Below are 21,889 nucleotides of genomic sequence, written 5' to 3'. Positions count from 1 at the left end.
GCAGGAATACTCACTTTCTTTCATCATTTGTATGATTGATTAGGAAGACAACTAAAATGCATTCTTTGCTACAGAAATGAAGGTGACAATGTCAGGAATCAATATTTAGTATTTGTGCCTTTTTAATACAAAAACATACCCTGATCTTTTGCAATTCTTTCTGAAAATTCTCTTAGACACTATTATTCGTTTCCGTGCAATACTCCAGTGAGAAAGTCCCTGAAAACTGTCTTTATGACAGCTAGTCTATTCCAAGAAAATCTTGTCTTCTCTATTGAAGTGTTAGCCTTTGCTGCTGATCAACACACATCAACACTGGCTGTTTAAGCCCAGCGTCACTGCATTGTAAAATAAGGAAAATCTTTATGCTAAATGCTTATTGGTACCATCGGGGAAAAGAGTGAATGAAAGGAAGATGCTATCTGTGTTTAGGGGATACTGGCATCGCAACCAGTAGGGAGTACCCGCAGAAAGCCTCCATTGGCATTTTTCCTGACAGTACCTGTCCAATGCCAAGGTCCTGCTTCACCTTGTGAGTCCAAGAGATAAAGATATAAAAAAACCGCCCTGGAGACTTTCTCAATTTTCTATTTTGTGATATAAACAGAAGCCTTTGGATGTTTTATTTCCTATTTTCAAAACTTCTTTCTCAAGGGAGCCAGCCAAGCCTGCAGTGAGAGGGGAGTGTGTGTGGTGACAGCCCGTGGTTGTCATTTCCACACCACTTGGGGTACTTAACTGCAGAGATGGGGACCAGAGAGACAATTCTGTTGCATTCATGAATTCTGTTTTTTGTTTTGTTTTGTTTTGTTTTTTTTAGAGAAAGATATTTTTTGCTCCAGAGCATGTGTGCTCACTGGAGAGACAGAAAGACAGAAAGTGAGAACTCACCCCCCCCCCCCAGGGGGGATGGTCATGCTGCAATCCCTTCTCCTCCATTCTCCTCTTGGGACTTTGCATGCACAAATGCCTGGCATGAGTTTCATGCCTCCACATCCAGGACTCAAACTGCGGTTGACCATGTGAGAGTGCAGCAATGTAATCACTTGCCATTTGCTGGTCCCCAACAGCAGGCATTTTAATGAGCATATTTTGCTCCAATTTTCCTTTAGAGTCTGAAGTTTTTCAACTAAATTCCACCAGTGAGCAAAGACATGAGCCTGTGTCTTAAGTTAATGCCAAAAGTCAATGGTCTATGTGTGGAGACACCAACTCTCCAGAAGGGACCCTATTTGGCTTTGTGGCTGGAAGGACAGACTCTGGTGGTAGGTGGACAGGAAATATGTCTTGCTGCTCTTCAAGCATGACTCTTCAGTCAGAAGCTTTTACCCATATAATTTTCCAGTGCTGAAGAGTTAGGAATAACAAATGCTGAGAAAAATAAGGGCAAAGGATAGGTTAAATATTTTATTGTGCAAGTCAGTTTTTACACACACACACACACACAAAACAAAAAAATTAATCTCTCCAAATATTCCATGTAGATAGCTATCTATGCCAACCTTTCCTAGTAATGAAGTTAATAATGATATCATTTAAAAACCACAATGAATGTCGTCATGCCTGTATTGTAGGCTCAATTTCTATCAAGATGAAAGGGAAATCTTTTATTAATATGCATACTGTGAGAAACAAAGGTAGTATATTATTCTCTCTTCTTTCCTCACTTCTTAGAAAACCTGGGCTCCTAAGAAGCAGCACTAAAATCAAGGCTTAGGAAAGTTCGGACTTCATACAACCTCTATCTGCAGTCTTAATCGCATACGCAGCTCACATCCTGTCCCTTCATCTATTCCTGGTTTCAGAACTTGCAACATTTCTATTCTATGAATGGTTTGATTGCACCCTAAGACCTAACTCAGAGACAGTTCTTCTATGACCTTAGGCTCTCCACTTTCAAACATGGCTGAAACTCAACTCCTATCATTCTACTGTCCGGATAGATGGGTCACTTGTTCTACCCCAGATTATAATAACTATGCAATATGTGTTATCTTTTGTTTTGGTCCTATTGCTCATGCAGATTCTAAACAAAACTCCGTTCATATAATGGACAAATTTAGAACAAGTGCATTTAGTTTCTGTAACAGGTTCTTATTATTTACATTTTTCATTGTTAAGTCAATTCACCAATTCATTCTTTCTTGATAACTATCTTGGGCTGTTTGTGCTACTGTAACAGAATATAGGTTGAGTATCCTTCAAACAAAAACACTTTGGAATGTTTGGAACCACAGGCATTTTGGATTAAATATTTTTTTCCAATGTGACATTTTCCATTTGTGGTATCATGTTGATATTTAAAAAATTTTGGATTTTGGAGTATTTCAGATCAGATTTTCATATTAGGACTGTTCAACCTGTTCCTGAGAGTGGGTAATTTACTCAAAACAGAGATTTACTTTTCATAGTTCTGGAGGCCAGGATGTCAAAGATCAAGGTGCTGGCAACTGGGAGGGGCAGGGGGCCAAACTCCTTTTTTTTTTTTTTTTTTTGGTCAGGAACCCACTCCTGTGATAACTAATTCACCCATGAGACAATGGCACTAATTGATTCATGAGGGCAGAACCCTTAAGACCTAACCATGGCTGAGATGCTCCACCTCTCTACATTGTTGCACTGGGGATTAAATTTCCAACACAGAAACTTTGAGGGACACATTCATCCCATAGCAGTCTCGTCTGGTCTTCACATGTTTATATAGCATTTGTGTTTTGTAGACAATGTTGTACATCAAAATTTGATAGAGCCTAAAAATATTTTAAAAGAGATTCTATTACTTTCTGTTTCGCGACAGTCTTCACTGTGATCTCTGGAAGGCTGGTCTCCTTATGTGAGGTATGATAAACCATGGGGGCTCCTTGAAAACTGTTTCTCATTAAATCATTATTGCCTTTGCTGCTCTGGGCCAAGAACCCAGTTAGTGTTCCCTGAAGACTTCCTTCCTCTCTGCTACTTGTGCATCTCTGCAAAAGGCTGCTCCTCCATTTTTCTCTACACTGGTAGGTTCTGTTTATTTCCCCTTTGCCTATGCGTAATCTTTTCACCCATCAGAAGACTGGTTAGCCAGATCACTGTTAATAACTCTTACTCTGGTTGCTTCCTTGGAATTCCTGCGCTTCTACTGGTTGACTCTGCCATTCATATTCATCACAGGTCACTTGGTATTGTTCGTTTTTGCTTCACTATACATCTCATCTTCCCGACTAAAGTTTAAGCTCAGTGAAGGAAAGAATTCTGCCTTTTCATTAAAAAGAAAAAAATTACATGGGAACCAGCAGTTAGAGTAATGGCTATGTCACTGGATTCCCACGTAGTCGACCGCGGTTCGTGTCCCGGACCCGGTGGCTTAAAACTCACGCCGGGCGCATGTGCGTGCGTGCCCAAGATCCCGAGAGGAGAATGGAGGAGAAGGGATTGCGGCGTGACCATCCCCCCTGGGGGGTGATTTCTCGCTTTCTGTCTCTATGTCTCTCTCTGTCTGTCTGGTGAGCGCACGCGCCCTACAGTGAAAATCTCTCAAAAAAAAAAAAGAAAATTACAAAAACTGATACTGTATGCATGCATATATGATCAAACAGCAAAGTACCATCAGTGAGTACAAATTATGATATTAGTGATGGATAAGCTTAAAATAATCTCAAAAGCAGCTTTAAAGGAAAATCCATAATGGGATAGTCATAAATTTTGAAGCCTACTGAACATATACATGCAGAATGTAGTCAGTCAATCACTGTATTCTCTGTAAAACACACGTAGAAAAGGAGACATTTGTAACAGGAACTGCGAGGTGTCTAACAGGCATCTGAGTATTGAATGCTGCCAACCCAATCCATTGCTCAACAAAATGACTCTAAATAAGACAGGAGAGAGGAGGAGAGTTAGAGAAGAGATGGGCAATGAGGTGGAAGGAGTCGCAGCTGTTTCTTTTCATTCATTCATTGAATTCTCTGTAAATATTGGTACGGCTTGCAAAGTGATAAACAGCATTTCTGTAAATTAAAATGACTGCTCATACCCTGGCAAGAATATCAGGAATCTGAGAGTCAGACAAGGCAGACAATGACATCATGCAGGGCACGAGCTTTTCCTCTGGCTTCTCTCAAATGCTCCTCATTCATTTTGCTCCGTTACATTTGAATACATGCTTGCAACGAGCCAATTCTTTTAGGCAGAAAGTATTCAGGGCCTGTTTACACTTTTCTGTGTTTTGTTTGTACTAAAGTTCCAAGTAGACAGATGTCTTTTTGTACAATTGCAATGACAGGTCAGAGTTTTAACGCTCTCATTCTTGTATTTGCATATTTAATTACTTGCATCACAATTTATTAGTATATTGTCTGATGAGGAATTCTGACTAATTAATTTCACCTGGAATTGTATGCGGGCGTATGAAAAATTACCCTTGGCCATTTGTAGAGACCAGCTGTGTATTAGAAATATCTGATCCCCATCTGCAGGATTGAAAAAGAGTGAGCGGAAACAGCTGATTGTAAAAAACAGTCACTTTTCCTTATGCCCCGAAGGGATTATTATTGGCACATAGACGTTATTACTCAGCCTATATTTTGAAGATGAACGCAGAAGTTTATTCTGAGCCTCATTCAGGGGGACGACTTTACTTTCCATTGGTTTTAATTTGCGGCAATGTTCATGCATTGGGTTGCACTCATCTCCTAGTCCTCGCTGCCTTCAATCCCAGCCTGACTCACACATAGCCAACTTCATTAGGACCACAAATTGCGTTGGCCTCACTTACAGTGGACACCAACGCACAAAAATCTGGGAGAGTGCAGATACCGTGTTAGGAGCTAACTCCCATGATCGACCGTGGCCTCTTAGAAATGCAACCAAATCTTGGAGTGGGACTCCAAGCGCACGCACACACGCACACACACACACACACACGCATGCTCTCATTTTCTCTTCCTCTCTGTGTCTTGCTCCGTATTTCTGTTTGGATTCTTTGTCTGCCCTGACAACAGATGGTGTTTTAATAAAGTCCAGTAGGAATATTACTGTGAGTAAACAATGCAGCGCATGCCAATTCCATAATTGCTGGGTACTGAATCAGCCTCTTACCTGCTGCATCCAAATTGGGCGGGAACCAACTGTGCCTGCACCGACCGGCAGCAGCCCGGGCGCCCGCAGCTGTGGCGCGCTTCAGCAGCTAGCCTCACCACGGAAGGTAAATTGCGGCTCCTGTCACGCTTCTTGGCACCAGGTCTAGAGCACACTGCCATCTGGCTTGTCATCAAACATGGTCATTGAATCTCTCAGAGAGGAAATGGCTTAAAAAAAAATAAAAAATCTTGCTTTTTTTTTTTTAATCGACACACATAAAACTTTGAAATGGCTTTAAAAAAAATAAAAAAATCTTGCTTTTTTTTTTTTTAATCGACACACATAAAACTTATTATCTTTGTCTTTACAGACGCAGCATATTCTAAAATAACAGTTTAAGCTTATTTGGGCAATAGCTTGCAGATTGTTCGTTTTTTTTTTTTCCTCATTGATTCCCATGCTCAAAGGGATTTATAGTCTAAACCTATTATATGCTAATGGAAAATTTAAATTCATTGAATCTGGCCAAGCAATGTGTGTTCTCATTTGTTGTCTCATTGGGGGAAGGGCAAAAAGTTAGGGTACCTATCTGAACTATGTTATATATATTTTTTTCTTTTTAAATTTTTTTAATTATATAGGAACACATTCTTGAGTCTTTATTTATTTTTTAAAAAAAAGGGGGCAGGCAAAGCAAATGAAGTGGTACGAAAGTACGGTGTTCATTGCTTCCAGATCATCTCCCCGGACTACCTGCTAACTAGGGGCTTTCAGGAGATTCAAAGCGGCTTTGGCAGCTTGGAAGAGACAAGTCGCTGCTTGCTCCCTTTATGAAAAGGCCAGCACCGTGTGGTGTTTACCCAAGGACCATATTTTAAGTGACATCTAGTTTCTTCAAATACGGCCATTTTCAACAGAGTGCTATAAACACTTTTAGTGGTATGTACAATTACGAAAGCAAACAGAAAGCAAAATGAAGTGCAGAAACTTCACGGAGTAACCTTCCCAGCAGAGAAAGGTAGGTCAATGCTGGCTGACTTGTCGAGAGAACACCTCCTGTTTTCTGGTTTATCTGTTCAAGTAAATAAAACATGTTAAAGTGATATGACGCTAGAGCACTTCAGCTGCTGCCAGCAGGTTTCAACTAGGACTTACTCTCCGGACTGATTATAACGTAAATTGCTAATATCTCAGCACTTTTGCTTTCTTACATTTTAGATGAAACGGTCCTGTTGTTGAACTTTTGAAGAAAACAATGGAAACACGTGCAAAAGCAGATAAAGTAGTACACTCAGAAATCTTTTACATGTCACCCACCCCTAACAAGCATTAATGTGTCAACACTGCTAACACTGCACTGTCTGTAATCTACCCAACTCCCTCCTCCCTAGTTTATTTGAAGAAAATTCTATATATCCTATCAATTGAACTAAATATTTCTATATTATTTTTTAAACCAAAGAATTTTTTCTCCCATTACTGTGACTTTCCATTTTAATATTACCCAAACTTAAGGAAAATTTGCAAGAAGAATACAAAGGAAGTCTCAGAGACTCTCAAGCAACATTTGCTAATGTTTAATGTTTGTTTGAGTATTCTCTCTCTTTATATGTAGTTTTCAGTAAATGTGTATTTTGTCAGACTCACTTGAAGGTGTATTAGATTTCTATTATTACTGTAAAGCATTACTATAACCTTAGTTACTTAAAACAATATACATTTTTTATCATTCTGGAGTTCAGAAGTCCAAGATGAGATTGCTGGGGCAAAAATAAATGTGTCATGAAGTCTTCTAGAGGGTCTAGAGAAGAATCTATATTTTGCCTTCTCTAGTTTCTAGAGATTGCCTAAGTCCCCAGTTGCTCACAATTGCCATGACCAATTCCATGGCTTGTGGTCCCTTCCATCTTTGAAGTCAGTATGTGCATCACCTTGACCTCTGCTTCTGTCCTTAAATCCCCTTCAGTGCTTCTGCCATGTCTGCCTCCCTCTGACTTATAAGAAGAGTCTTGTGATTACGTTTGGGCCTACTATGATAATCCAATGCAGTCATCTCATTTCAAGATCCTTAATCACACCTGCAAAGTCCCTTTTGTCATGTAAAGAAACATATTTTCAGATTGCAGGATTTAGACCCTCTGTGGAGCTGTCATTCTGCCTATCCAGAGTAAGGTAGAGATATTGTACATTCTATGTCACTGTTTTAGTGTGCACTTCCTAAGAACTAGGACTTTCTTCTACATAACAATAGCAAAATGGTCAAAGTTTAAATCTAAAGCACACTCCGTCATTTAATTTAATAAATAGTCCTCATAGAGTTCTCCGTCCAAGACCACATAAAATCCAGGATCCTACATTATATTTAATTTTTATGCTTCTTGGTCTATTTTGATCTGAATCATATCCTTAGTCTTTATTCATTTTTGGTTCTTTACTTTGACATCTTGAAAACTATAGGCTATTAGTTCATAAAATACCTCTCTATTTAGATTTGTCTAATGTTTCTTCATGGTTGAATTCAAATGATGAATTTTTGGCAGATGTGATGGTTAAATTTTATGTCCATTTGGCTAGGTTTTGGGGCACAGTTGTTTGTCCAAACACTAATTTAAGCATTGCTCTAAAACTAGTTTGCGTGTGGTAACATCTAGAGTGAACTGACTTCAGGTAAAGGTAGTGATTTGACATGTAATTGTAATATGGATCTTCCTTATTCAATCACTTTAAGGTCTAACAGCAAAACTGTTGCTTCCCAGTCAAGAAGAAATTCAGCCAAAAAACGGAAATGTAGAAGTGCTTGCTGCCTCAGTATTCAGCCTTTCAGCCTGCCCTACAAATTTCAGATTTGCCATTCTTATATCTTCACGCGCCAATATCTTAAATTACACCTTTGAGAGGGGTCTTCAGAAAGTTCACAGAGAACATGTATCATGAAAGAACTAAGCATGGATTGCAAAATTTACTTTGCTCCAAAAGAAACTCCTACTTTACTTCCATTTTCCTATTCGATATTCGTGTATAAATATATCCTATGAGTTCTCTGTCTTTAGAAAACCTTGGATGATATAGCAGGGTCTTCCTCAGTGTATCCCCACAGGAGATATCAGTTTGTCTCAGTGCTGGAGATCAGAACGTTGGTTACTCATTTGAAGTAGGGCTCATCCACTCTCTCTACTATAGTCACTAGTTTTTTTCTTTGTAATAAGTAAGTAATTTGTAAAGCAATTCTTTCAGGTTGTATACGCATAAAGCTTCTTATTAAACCTTCTCTTGCTATTTTTGGCATCTTCTGGTTGGTTTCTATTCCATTATTCTTTCTATATTAGTGAACATTTTACTATAAGAAAGAGCTTTCCTTCTCCCCTATGGAAAGATCGAGTCACTTATTGATATCTGTATAGACTAATGTGTCTTCCTTTTATGCTATGATTATAATTCAGTATGTGCTATGGCCAACAAATCTATCTACTCATGAGAACTAATCTTAATTTTTTTTTCTTCATAGGGAGCCAATTTACTAGCACAACACAGTGTGTAATCTATTACCACCAATATTTATTTTAATGATCAAATTGTCTGAAATTTGACCAGTAGAGCCCCATTGAGCTACACCCTACAGGCTTTTGACATACTTCATCATTTATCTTTCTTTTTTCTTTTTTTTTTGGGGGGGGGAGGTTTTCACTATAGGGCGTGTGCGCTCGCCAGACAGAGAGAGACATAGAGACAGAAAGCGAGAAATCACCCCCCAGGGGGGATGGTCACGCCGCAATCCCTTCTCCTCCATTCTCCTCTCGGGATCTTGGGCACGCACGCACACGCGCCCGGCGTGAGTTTTAAGCCACCGGGTCCGGGACGCGAACCGCAGTTGACTACGTGGGAGTCCAGCAACATAGCCATTACGATACCTGCTGGTTCCCATCATTTATCTTTCTTTTGATCACTTGATTTTTCTAGCTCAATATGATGTCCAAAGGTCATCTGATACTTCCTCTACCCTGGCCCTAAAATCATTTTTTAAGCTAAGAAAATCTATTTCCTTTTAGGGGAGAATCATGTTTAGAAACCAAGAAGAGTGTTGTGGCCATGTCATTGTTTCTTCAACGAAGAGAGAGAATGTGTAGCTATACCTGTATCAATTTCTATATCTATATTGAGAAGACAAGATTTTGTCTACTACCTACAATTATAATCTAATTCCACAGAGTAGAACTTAATCTCCCATCTTTCCATTCTAAAACTCCTTTATCCAGCACTGAGAAATCTAAATCAAGTTCCCATTATTCTCAATAGAAGAAATTATTTGCCTGAGCCTAGACTATATAGAAATATAGAAAAAATACAGAGAGTAATTTCAGAATAACTAGCTCTTTTCCCTGCAAAAACAGTTCTAACAATGAAAATTTCTAATTGGTTTGTAGTTATTTTAAAGAATATTTATGTAAAATAAAATACATATATTTTAAATTCAAAATTTGATAAGTTTTGACAAGTGCGTAAATTTATAACCCTATCAAAATGCAGAATATTTGTATCTCACAAGACCATTCCTTTATCATTTCAATTCATCTCCACTTAGGAAGGCAATCAGTTTCTGATTTATTTTTTTTGTCACCTTACCTTAGTTTTACCTGCTATTGCCCTTCACGTGAATTCAGTCACAAGTCAGTAGGATTTTCTGTCCTGCAGAACTGGCATAGTATCTGTGAGATCCTTATTGTGTGTCTCAGAAAGTTACTCCTTTTACTGTTGAGCAATAGTCTTGTATTAATATGCCACAATTTGTTTATACATTTTTGTGTCGACTGGCATTTGAGTAATTTCGAGTTTTAGGCTATTATGAACGAAGCTGCCATTGAAAATTCTCATGCAAGTCTCTTCGTGAATACATGGTTTAATTACCTTGAGAACATACCAAGGCGTAGACTCGCTGGCTCACGTGAGTGTTTAGCTTTACATGAGAACATGTCTTTCAAAAGTCGATGTACCCACGCTTTCTCTTCTAACCACTGTAGAGTAAGAGGGACTGGATGTACCTTTTGATCCTAAACCACAAGCTAAACTGGAGGAATTATGTAAAACAGTGACTTAAAGATTGGCTAGCTGGTAGTATACAGCAGTGATCCCTGAGGAAAAAAACAAAACAAACAAAAAACAAGTCGATTCCTATAACTTCCCACAACATGCAAAACAGGCGACTAAAGGACATCCTGAAGTACTGATGCAGTAGGGGAGTAGCAGAACAGAGAGATGAGAGAACCTGTCACCAGCACACTGAGCTGAAATCTCCCAGAACTGAAAAGGAGGAGACCAAGTTTAAATAAAAAGAACTGGAGGGACCAGCATTTAGCGTAACGGCTATGTCTCTATACTCCCATGTAGTCAACTGCAGTTCGAGTCCCAGATCCGGTGGCTTAAAACTCATGCTGGGCGTGTGTGCATGTGTGCCCAAGATTCCTAGAAGAGAATGGAGGAGAAGGGATTGTGGCATGGTCATCCCTCCTGGGGGCGTGATTTCTCACTTTCTGTCTCTCTGACTCTTTCTGTCTGTCTGGCGAGCGCACATGCCCTATAACAAAAACCTCTCCAAAAAAAAAAAAAAAAAAAAACTGGAGAGGAGGGAGCCTCACTGACAGAACACTCCAAAGACTTCCAAAGAGTTCCTAAGAGTCTTGACTGAGTATCAACATACACAGATATGTTAGTAAATTCCTGAGGCTGAGAAAAGAAATGGCAAAAATGAGAAGGTTGGGGACCAGCAGTTAGCGTAATGGCTATGTCGCTGGACTCCCATGTAGTCGACTGTGGTTCGCAACCCAGACCCGGTGGCTTAAAACTCACACTGGGCACGTGTGCATGCGTGCCCAAGATCCTGAGAGGAGAATGGAGGAGAAGGAATTGCGGCGTGGCCATACCCCCCGGGGGGTGATTTCTTAATTTCTGTCACTCTGTCTCTCTCTGTCTTTCTGGCGAGCGAACGCGCCCTATAGCAAAAACCTCTCCAAAAAAAAAAAAAAATGAGAAGGCTGAACAGTCAGTCCCTGGGGTTCACATAGAATTGTTGAACATTTGCATTCCCAGCCAGCACAGTGGTTAAATGAGCTGAATCCCGCATGGCCAACTGTAGTTTGAATTCCAACCCCAGTGGCCTGAAAAACTCAACAGATTCATGTGCATGAGTACCCAAAACTGAAGCAGAAGGAATAGCAATGTGACCATGCCCCTTTGGAGGATGCTTTCTTCTCTCTGTCTCTCTGATTCTCTGCCTCTTTCTGGTAAATGACTTTGGCAATCATAAAAACAATAAAAAGGGTTTGTGTTCCTGTCATTCAGAGAAAAGACTTCGTGATACATGAGACTTCAGGTAGAATTCTCACAAAATTATCGTTTTAGTGGTAAGGCTAAATAACTCTGGATAAAGACTGCCCTGAATATATTTTATGATGCTAAAAGCATGCTTTGAAAGGATTCAATAATTCAAAACACTACAACTGTGAACTGAGATAAAACTCAACACTTTTGTAAGAAATATAACAAAATGCAGCACCCAACAATATAAAATTCAAAAAGAAATCTAGCATCTAATTGTACATTACTTGGCATGCCGAGACAAGAAAATGTAACCCATAGGCAGGAGAGAAAAACTAGTTAAGAGAAATTCAACCAAATTGGCAATAATGATCAAAGTAATAGGCAAGGGATTAGAATGGTACTTATGAATTTTCCAAAAGGTCTGGGACCAGCAGTTGGCGTAATGGCTATGTCGCCGGACTCCCATGTAGCAGACCACAGTTCGAGTCCTGGACCCGGTGGCTTAAACTCAATGCTGGGCGTGTGTGCGTGCGTGCCCAAGATCCTAAGAGGAGAATGGAGGAGAAGGGATTGTGGTGTAGCCATAACCCCTCGGGGATGATTTCTTGCTTTCTGTCTCTCTGTCTCTCTCTGTCTTTCTGGTGAGCATACACACCCTATAGCAAAAACCTCTAAATAAATAAATAAAATAAATAAATAAATAAATAAATAAATAAATAAATAAGGTCAAGTAAAACATGGCTATGATGAGGAGAGAAATGGAAGTTGTAAAATAACTAAAATGAAACTTCTAGAAAAATGACAGAAATTATAAGTAAAATAGAAAATGCTCTTCACGAGATTAACAGCATATAAAGTACTACAGAGGAAAAGATATAGAAGTAAAAATTACTTAAATTAAGGAGAGAGGCAGAAATAGAGACAGAAAATAAGAGAGAGAAAGAATAAAAAACAGAGGATCAGTGATCTAACCAAAATATTTGGATTGAGAGTGTTCGAAATTTGGTGAAAGCTGCAAATGCACAGGTAAAAGATTGTTTACAATCCCAAAGAGTTCCTTTTGTCTTTAGTCTGAGGACGTAGTCCAAACATTGTGTTGAAAATTTCAAGTTAATTCTTAACCGTGGAATTTTATTTATTTGTAATATGGCTCAGTTCATTTCTTTCTCTTTTTTTTTTTTGGAGAGGTTTTTCCTATAGGGTGTGTGTGCTTGCCAGAAAGACAGAGAGAGACTGAGACAGAAAGTGAGAAATCACCCCCCAGGGGGGATGGCCATGCCACAATCCCTTCTCCTCCCTTCTCCTCTTGGGATCTTGGGCACACACACACACATGCACCCAGAGTGAGTTTAAGCCACCAGGTCTAGGACTCGAACCGTGGTCAACTACATGGGAGTCCAGTGATATAGCCATTACTCCAACTGCTGGTCTCCTCAGTTCATTTATTTCTGACTGTATACAAATTTGGTAGATGCTGTGCATATTGCTTTTGTTACACAACTGAGGAACCTTGAGCTTCGACAACTTACATTGCTTTTTTGTGAGCTACAAGCAAATATGCCTGAATTTTTCTTTGAAGGAAGACATTACTTTATTATATCTTTATCTTCCAGGGTCATCTTATGTATACACATTGAGAGCCAAAGAACCATTATTCCATCTGCTCGTACAGTATGCAGAGATGTAGACACATCTGTTGAGAGTTGTCTCGATAATATCTACCCTTCATTTTTACAATGTTTTCCTTCTGGCCAATGTGCATGGGGGATACCACGCCAACAGTGTCTCTGATTGATCTGGCCAACAGAGGCTAGGAACCAAATCCAGTCAATTTTTCTCACACAACATTTAATTAAGGCTACAACCAACAGAACTCAAAGCAGCAGGCCCAGTCTACCCTGAAGCACTGATCTCAACCATACCCTGTCGAGTCCCAGATTTGGTCAACTGAACACACACCATCAGAGTCCACATTAAAAAGTCAGGTGGTAGCTGGACAGTGGTGCTGTGGTAAAACCCGGTAATCTGCAAGGCTGACCCTCATGGGAATGTCTGGGCTGACCTTCAGAGACCTCCTGAGTGCTGGGAGCACGTGTGGCCTTGACCCAGGGCTGACAAAGGCTGCCAATGGATCACAACAACAGATCCTTAATGGGTACATCCTCTCTGTCTCTTTTTCACTATGTCTAGCTCTCTAGGCTCATGGAAGAAAGAAAGAAACAAACTTTTTAAATAGTCTGTTTTTTCTTCATCCCACTGGGATTTGGGACATACATTTACACACACCTCGCTTGTTTTTTAAGCCACTAGGCTGGGATTTGAATCACAGTAGTCCATGTGGGATTTGAGCATGGAGTCCAAATAGTTTTTCCATTGGAGTCAGTAATATCTGAACAGAAAAATGAAATGAGCTGTTGTTCCTGGAGCCCACAAAAGCCCTTCTGGAGACTAGCAGCTGGAGTAATGGTGATGTCACTGGACTCCCATGTAGTCAACTGCGGTTCGAGTCCTGGGCCCGGTGGTTTTAACTCACACCAGGTGCGTGTGCATGTGTGCCCAAGATCCTGAGAGGAGAATAGAGGAGAAGGGATTTAATTTGAAGAAAAGCATCAGCATGACCATCCCCCCTTGGGGGCGATTTCTTGCTTTCTGTCTCTCTGTCTCTCCCTGTCTTTTCTGGCAAGTACACACGCCCTATAGCAAAAACCTCTCAAAAAAAAAGAAGCCCTTCTGAAATGTTTTCCTTTTTTGGAAATACTGGATGGAACTAGCCTAGCTGTACATTATGTATTATGTAACAAAATATAGCAGCATATGAAAAACCCCAATTCTTCCCCTGTCACAAAATAATTACTCAAGAAATGGTGACTCCAGTTAATGTTGATGATAGGTAACCCCACAAAGAGAGAGTAATAACTATTTAAGAATAAATTTATAGGGGCCAGCAAATGGTGTGGTGGTTATGTCATTGGACTCTCACGTGGCTGACCTCAGTTCGAGTCTTGGACCTGGTGTCTTCAAAGTCATCTCAGGAGCATGTGTGTGTGTGCTCAAGATGCCAGGATCCCAGGAGGAGCATGGAGGAGAAGAGATCGCAGCATGGCCAACCTCTTGGGGTGTGATTTCTCACTTTCCTTCTCACTGTCTCTGTCTTTGTTTCTGGCGAACATGCACACCATAAGGCAAAAACCTCTTAAAAGTGAAGAAAAAAAAAGAAATATATACATTTTATTTTTAAAGATATAATAAATTTAGGGACCAGCAGATGGCATAGTGGTTATGCTGCTGGACTCCCACGTGACCAACTGTAGTTTGACACCTGGACCTGGGGGCTTGAAACTCCTGCTGGGTGTGTGCGCATGTGTGCCCATGATCTTGGGAAGAGAATGAAGGAGAGGGGATTACAGCGTGGCCATCCTAGTAGGGGAGGAGCTCTTACTTTTCCTGTCACTGTCTCTGTCTCTCTCTCCCTCCAGCAAGTGCATGCATCCTAATGTAAAAACTTCTACAAAAAAAAAAAAGATAAGATAAATTCACTTATAAATATTTTGAAGATATTTTTAAATAATAACTTTGTTAGACCACATGCATTTTTTAAAACCACTAATTTAGAAATAACTGGGTTATCAATTATTTCTATAATTGATGCTTTTTCTCAAATTTCTCTCAGAGTATTTAAAAGTAAATATTAAAATTTCCACCTTAGTATTGTAAATAAGTTGAATACAATTTTATATTTTAAGGCAAAATCAATCTATGCATATCACTATTTTGAGACATGATTGATGCAGTCAAGGTTTATATGAATTTATCATAACTTTGTAAAATGAATTTTGTCACCTATGAAGAGCATCAAAGCTATACACTTTACTAAACTTGGCAAATTTAATTAACAGGGCTCTCTAATAACCTATGGTGCTATTTATATCATCCTTAGTGACAACTTCAGAATTTCTTTTTTCAAAGCTGTTTCATTTAATAACAATGTTACACAGTTAGATAAATCTGACCATTTCCTTGTCTTGTGTACTTGTATTCTGAAAGTTCCCAGATCGTCTTGTGATTTCTGGTCTCCTTGAGAATAGAATTTCATGTGATCATACTAGTATCCGTGTCTGTTGACAGTTACAGTAATGATATGTCAACATTTTATGAATAGTTAGCTTTGAAAAATACTCACATGCCAGGATGTGGGTTTTTCAAACAATTTAACATGCTGCCATCTGACAGCAACAGACCTTTGTAGAAAAATGTTTCTTTCTTCTGGATTGACCTATAGTGAGATGAAGATTTTACCAACATGGAATTTCTGATAATTGGTTCCTTCCTCATAAAAACCAGAAAGCTAGATAGATCACTCACTTGTTCTCTCTCTTCCAAACACTTACATTGCTGGAACTGAAGGATGAATTAGAGTTCACTTTTGACTGAGAACTTTATAAACCTTTGACAAAGACCAGGGCTTGGGACTTTATAATAATTTAACAAAGCTGAGTTACATTTTGTTCTTGACTTTGGACTTTGAAGACTTTCAACAAAGACCAGGATGTAAAATCTTGAAAACTTGAACAAAATAACTCACCATAATAGTTGCTATTAGGTTGTAGCCCCTTTTGGAATTTTTAGATCTTTTCACCATAATTTATGCAATTGAATCACAGTGACAATATTTTCTTATTGTGATTCTATTTCTAAAATTATATTTACTAGTACAGTTTGATGTCTACTATATCTTTAATTAATTTGCAAGTATGACTTTTTTTTTTTAATTGCCAGAGAGACAGAAAACATGCTCCTCAGTGGGCCTGGACATACTATGACCTCCTTTTCTCTGTCTCTTCTCCCCAAAGCGTATTGTCTCTGCATGTTTTTCAAGCTGCCCGGGCTGGGATTCAAATCAGTCAGCCTTGTGAGATCTGACTGCCTCTACATAGAACTTAATAACTATGCTTTGAGATCAGTCTGACATTACTTTTGTTCCATCTTATTCAGACTCTGTTCCTACTTATTCTTATACTACTGCTTTTATTTTAGAAGACAGGAAAGAGAAAATACATGTGGCTTAATTTGATAAAATGTTACTGGCTATTCTTGCTAAAGGGCTAAAGATATTGAAACTAACAATTAAACGGCAGATACTGAGTGTTTGATATTTTTTTTTTCCAGAATATATCTGTCCTTGAAGAAATGAATTTAAGTTGTCTGTACATATAAATTGAGTGGATTCTGAAATCCTTCCATGTTTCAATAACACTAGAAATTTACATTTGATTACTTGCTGTAAGGCTATCTGCTATCATTTAATTTGTTCTATGACAAGCATTCTTACATAAAATCCTAAAATGCATTTTCGTACTTTTTATATTTGCTAACATATATTAAGGACGTCCAGCTTTTGCTTGGGACATAGGCATCTAGAAAAAATTTACTCCCAGAATTACAACAGAAAGATGTAAATAATTTGCAAAATCATACCTTTCTGGAATCCATTGGAGAGATGAGATCCTAGGTTAAAAAATGATATTAAAATTTGCTGAAAAGGCCAGCTCCATGACACAGTGATCATGTACTGCTCAAGTGATTGCAGTTTAAGGGACCAGCAGTTAGCGTAATGGGTATGTCGCTGGACTCCCATGTAGTCGACCGTGGTTCAAGTCCCAGACCCAGTGGCTTAAACTCACACTGGGCGCATGTGCGTGCATGTCCAAGATCCCAAGAGGAGAATGGAGGAGAAGGGATTGCGGCGTGGCCATCCCCCCTGGGGGGTGATTTCTCGCTTTCTGTCTCTCTGTCTCTCTCTGTCTGTCTGGCAAGCGCACACGCCGTATAGCGAAAACCTCTCAAAAACAAACAAATAAACAAAACCTTCATAATTGTACACAAACAGGTAGATTTCATTGTAATTCTATAAACTTCAGTTGTTTGAATTAATTGCTTGGTATATGTTTGCTCCTGATAAGTCCTTAATAAATTCTTAAACAGAGACTTTGGTTTATCTAAAAAAGTCACTTCAACTTTTAAAAAACTATTTTTATTCAGGTTTATTATATGAAGGAATGTGTATATTTAGGCCCTTAACTACTTATCATTTATATTATCAGTTATTAATCAAAGAAACACACAAACAGGCATACACTACTATAAGTACAAAGATGATAAATTTACTTGGTATTGCCACAGTTAATAAACAGTGGGGATTTACCTTTTCCAGGGGATTAGAGAAGGCAGTCTTTCTGGAAGAAGTAAGGTTTTTGTTTGTTTGTTTTGGAGAGGTTTTTGCTATAGGGCGTGTGCACTCACCAGACAGACAGAGAGACAGAGAGACAGAAAGCGAGAAATCACCCCCCAGGGGGGATGGCCATGAGGCAATCCCTTCTCCTCCATTCTCCTCTCGGGATCTTGGGTACACACGCACATGCGCCCTGTGTGAGTTTAAGCCACCGGGTCGGGGACTCAAACAGTGGTTGGCTACATGGGAGTCCAGTGATGTAACTATTACGCCATCTGCTGATATCCTGGAAGAAGTAAGGTTTGAGCTGAGATCTGAAATATGAATAAATGTTAATTTGAAAAAAAGCAGAAGAGAAAGTAGTCAAGGCTAAAGAAGGAACATATTAAAAGCTTTATGAAGAAAGAGTCAGTTCATTGGGGGGACTGGCTAGAAATGCAGTGGGGTGCACTGGAGAAGAGGTGAGGTAGCATGATGAAGACTAACTGAAGACAAAGCAGAGATCTCGCAAATCATTTTAAGTGTTTGAGCCTTTATCTTTAGAATAACTGGGAGCCTTTTAAAAGGTTTAAGAGAAAGGGGAAGATGTGAGTGAGTTGGTGGGTGATAGAATAAGCTTAGAGGTACCGCCAGATGGGGTAATGGTTATGTCATTGGACTCCCAGCAGTCAGTCGTGGCTCAAGTCCCAGACCTAGCATCTTAAAACTCACACCAGGCATATGTGCACGTGTGTCCAAAATCCCTAGAGGAGAATGGAGAAGAGATTGTGGTGTGGCCATCCTCCTGAAGGGTGATTTCTTGCTTCCCATCTTTCTGTCTCTCCAGCGATCACACGTGCCCTACAACAAAAATCTCTCTAAAAAAAAAAAAAAAAAAAAAAAAAAAAGAAGAAGAATAAGCTTAGGGATGCATTTTTAAAGATTATTCACACTGAAATATAGAAAACCTATATTTGTGATTCATCTAGTCAAGTAGTTGAGGTGAAAAATTATGGTAGGTTGGGGAGAAAAGTTAGCAGTGGAAGTAGTAAGAAAGATGTATTTGATGGATATATAGGACATACGTGCTACAGAAGCTGGTACTGAATTGGATAAGGAGTCTCTATCGAAGATGTATTAGTGTCTGCCTTGCCAAATCAGATGGCTATTTGAGCCATTCGTCAGGATCCTAGTCAGTTGGTGGAAGTCTGTTTTTGTTTGGGAAGCTCATGTTTTCCTTAATGTGTTTATTCATGACAGAATTGTTTATTGAGCTCCATATACTAGAAACTGCACTAAGGGATTTTGAAAAGAGACACGATTCTTCTAATATGGCTTTCCTTGGATTCGATGACTTCTCCCCTTATTTCTCCCAAAATGTCATTTAAACTCACAATTAATTTATTGTACAGTAAGTTGGTATACAAGGCGGGTCCACTTCCCTTTTAAAAATGACGTAATTGATTGCCTAGTCACAGGCTGGTACAAAAGCCGTTGTGGTTTGGAACCATGGATTTTAAATCATTATAATTAGGCTCAAACGCATCTTTATTAACCAAAATAGGAACCATTATAATCAACACATTTTTGCCAATGAGAAATATATATATATTTTTTTTTTTTCTGTAGTGTAAAAATCCCTACTTTGTGATTCAGTGAACTCTTGGAAAGCATCTCCTCCATCCTGCTGGTTGTGAAAGGATTTTCCCTGCAAAAAGTTGTTGAGAGGCTTTAAGAAGTGGTAATCAGTTGGCTAGAGGTCAGGTGAATATGGCTGATGAGGCAAAACTTTGTAGCCCAAATCATTCAACTTTTGAAGTATTGGTTGTGCAACCTGTGGGCAGGTGTTGTCATGGAGAACTGGGTCCTTTCTGTTGACTGTTGCCTGCTGCAGGCATTGAAATTTTTGGTGCATCTCATCGATTTGTGGAGCATAGTTCTCAGATGTAATGGTTTTAGCAGGATTCAGAAAACTGTAGTGGATCAGACCAAAAGCAGACCACCAGACAGTGAGTATGATGGTTTTTGGTGCAAGTTTGGCTTTGGAAAGTGCTTTGGAGCTTTTTCTTGGCCCAACCACTGAGCTGGTCACCACTGGTTATTGTATAAAATCCACTTTGTCACACATCACAATCTGATCAAGAAATGCTTCATTTTAGTTGCATAGAATAAGAGAAGAAAACACTTCGAATAAAGACTTTTTTGATTTTTGGTCAGCTCATGAGGCACCCACTTACTGAGCTTTTTCACATTTCCAATTTGCTTCAAATGCTAAATGACAAGAGATTAATAACCAGAATATATAGAAAATTCAAGCAGCTCACCTATTTAAAAGAAATCCATTTAATCCCAGTTGGAATGGTTAGGATTAAAACAAAGAAAGAACAACAAGTGCTGGTGAACTTGTGGCAAGAAGAAGGCCCTCTTACACTGTTGGTGTGAATGTAAATTAATGCAGCCTCTGTGGAAGACAATATAGAGGTTCCTCAAAAACCAACAAATACAAATACCATATGACCCATTAATTCCACTCTGGTGTTTACTCAAAGGATAGAAAAGCACTCACTGGGAAAGACACTGGCAAATCCATGTATTTGTTTTGTTTTTGTTTTCAGCATTATTCACAATAACTCAGACATAGAATTAACCTAGGTGTCCAAAAACTGATCATGGGGCTAAAAAGAAATGTGGGACACAAACACTATGGAATAATACTCATCCATAAAAAAACAGTGAGACTCTATTGTTTGATTCGAGGTGGGTGAATAGAGAGGACTTAATGTTACATGAATTGAGCCAGACTTTGAATGATTCACATCATATATCCCTACTCAGTATGTACTGAATGCCTGCACTCTATGGCAGAAATGAAAAGATGCGAAGATAGGATAGTGGGAAGGATAAGTGTAGATCCCAGAGACCATACAGAAGGGGAGGGGATGATGGAGAGTGGGTGGTAGAGGGTGGGTCATAGAGGAAAAGAGAAGAACTATTTAACAGACAAAAGAATGCAATTTATTGAGTATATGTTTCTGGAATTGACTTTAAATATGTTCTGTATCTTACTCAAACCTCACTGCCAGTAGACTGATCGTTTTTATCAATGCAATGTTATGGCTGAGATTGTTTAAATCAAGGGAGTAGAGTCACATAGCTGAGAAAAGGTAGTAGGTCGAGGCCCATCTGATTTCAAAGACTAAATTTTTGTAAATGATGTGTTATTTGCATTCGGTCACTGTACATCTATCTTGACAGCACACAACTTTCTTTTCCAGGTATGCCTGTAGTATGTGATAATTAAATCAAGGCTTTTACCATAGACTTTTAAAAAAAAATAATTATTTATTTTATTTTATTCATTTGTTTATTTTTTTTAGTTTGACCAGAGAGAGACAGAAGGTGAGAATGAGAGAAAGAGGAAGTGAGAAAACAAGCCACCAGATTCAGGACTCGAACCCTGGTCGGCCATGTGGGAGTGTCCAGCACCTTAACCACCACGCCACCTGCTGGTCCCAACCATAGACATTTTTAATGGAGACCTTTACAATTACATGTCTGACAAGAGTTGTTTCCCCTCAGTCCCTCTTACCCACTCTCTACTGTCCACTCTTCTTCCACAGCTTCTGATATCTACACTTGTCCTCCCTACGACTGTGTCTCCCAGCCTTTCAAAGGCTGCATTCTTTTCACTACACCAGACTGAATAACCTGAAGATCTTTCCACTGGAACAATTGTACCCTGCCTCCTGTTCACACCTACTGACATTGCTTTTTGATTTGTATTCACAGACACTATTTACCTGTGTCATCAGGTATTATTTCATATTTTCAGATATGTCTCTTAAAATTCTGCATCTGGGAACAGCAGATGGTATGGTGATTACATTGCTGCACTTTGTCATGGCCAACTGTGGTTCAAGTCCCAGACCAGGTGGCTTGAAACTCCCTCTGGGCGTGTGTGCATGTGTGATCAAAATCCTGAGAGGAGAATGGAGGGGAAGGGATTGCAGTGTGGCCATCTCCCCTGGGGGGTGATTTCTCACTTTCTATCTCTCTCTGTCTCTCTGGTAAGCACATGCACCCTAAAGAAAAAAAAAAAAGTCTGCAATTATAAAATGCCAGGGTATTTAGTTTGATTAGCAAGAATTGGCTAGAATTGCTATTTTTCTCTTTTTTAAAGTTTGTCTTTTCAGTGTGGTATCAGAAAAATAAAAGATATTGAGTGAGTGACGTTACCAGCCTAGAATTATTCCCTTCTTAAACAGAGTCATGTGGTCGTGGGTACAAATCTGGGGCTGCCTAGCC

This window comes from Tupaia chinensis, unplaced genomic scaffold, assembly GCF_000334495.1.
Source record: "Tupaia chinensis unplaced genomic scaffold, TupChi_1.0 Scaffold000048_1, whole genome shotgun sequence".
Lineage (NCBI taxonomy): Eukaryota > Metazoa > Chordata > Mammalia > Scandentia > Tupaiidae > Tupaia > Tupaia belangeri.
The sequence above is the reverse complement of the archived record's forward strand: the minus strand, read 5'-3'. Positions refer to the sequence as shown.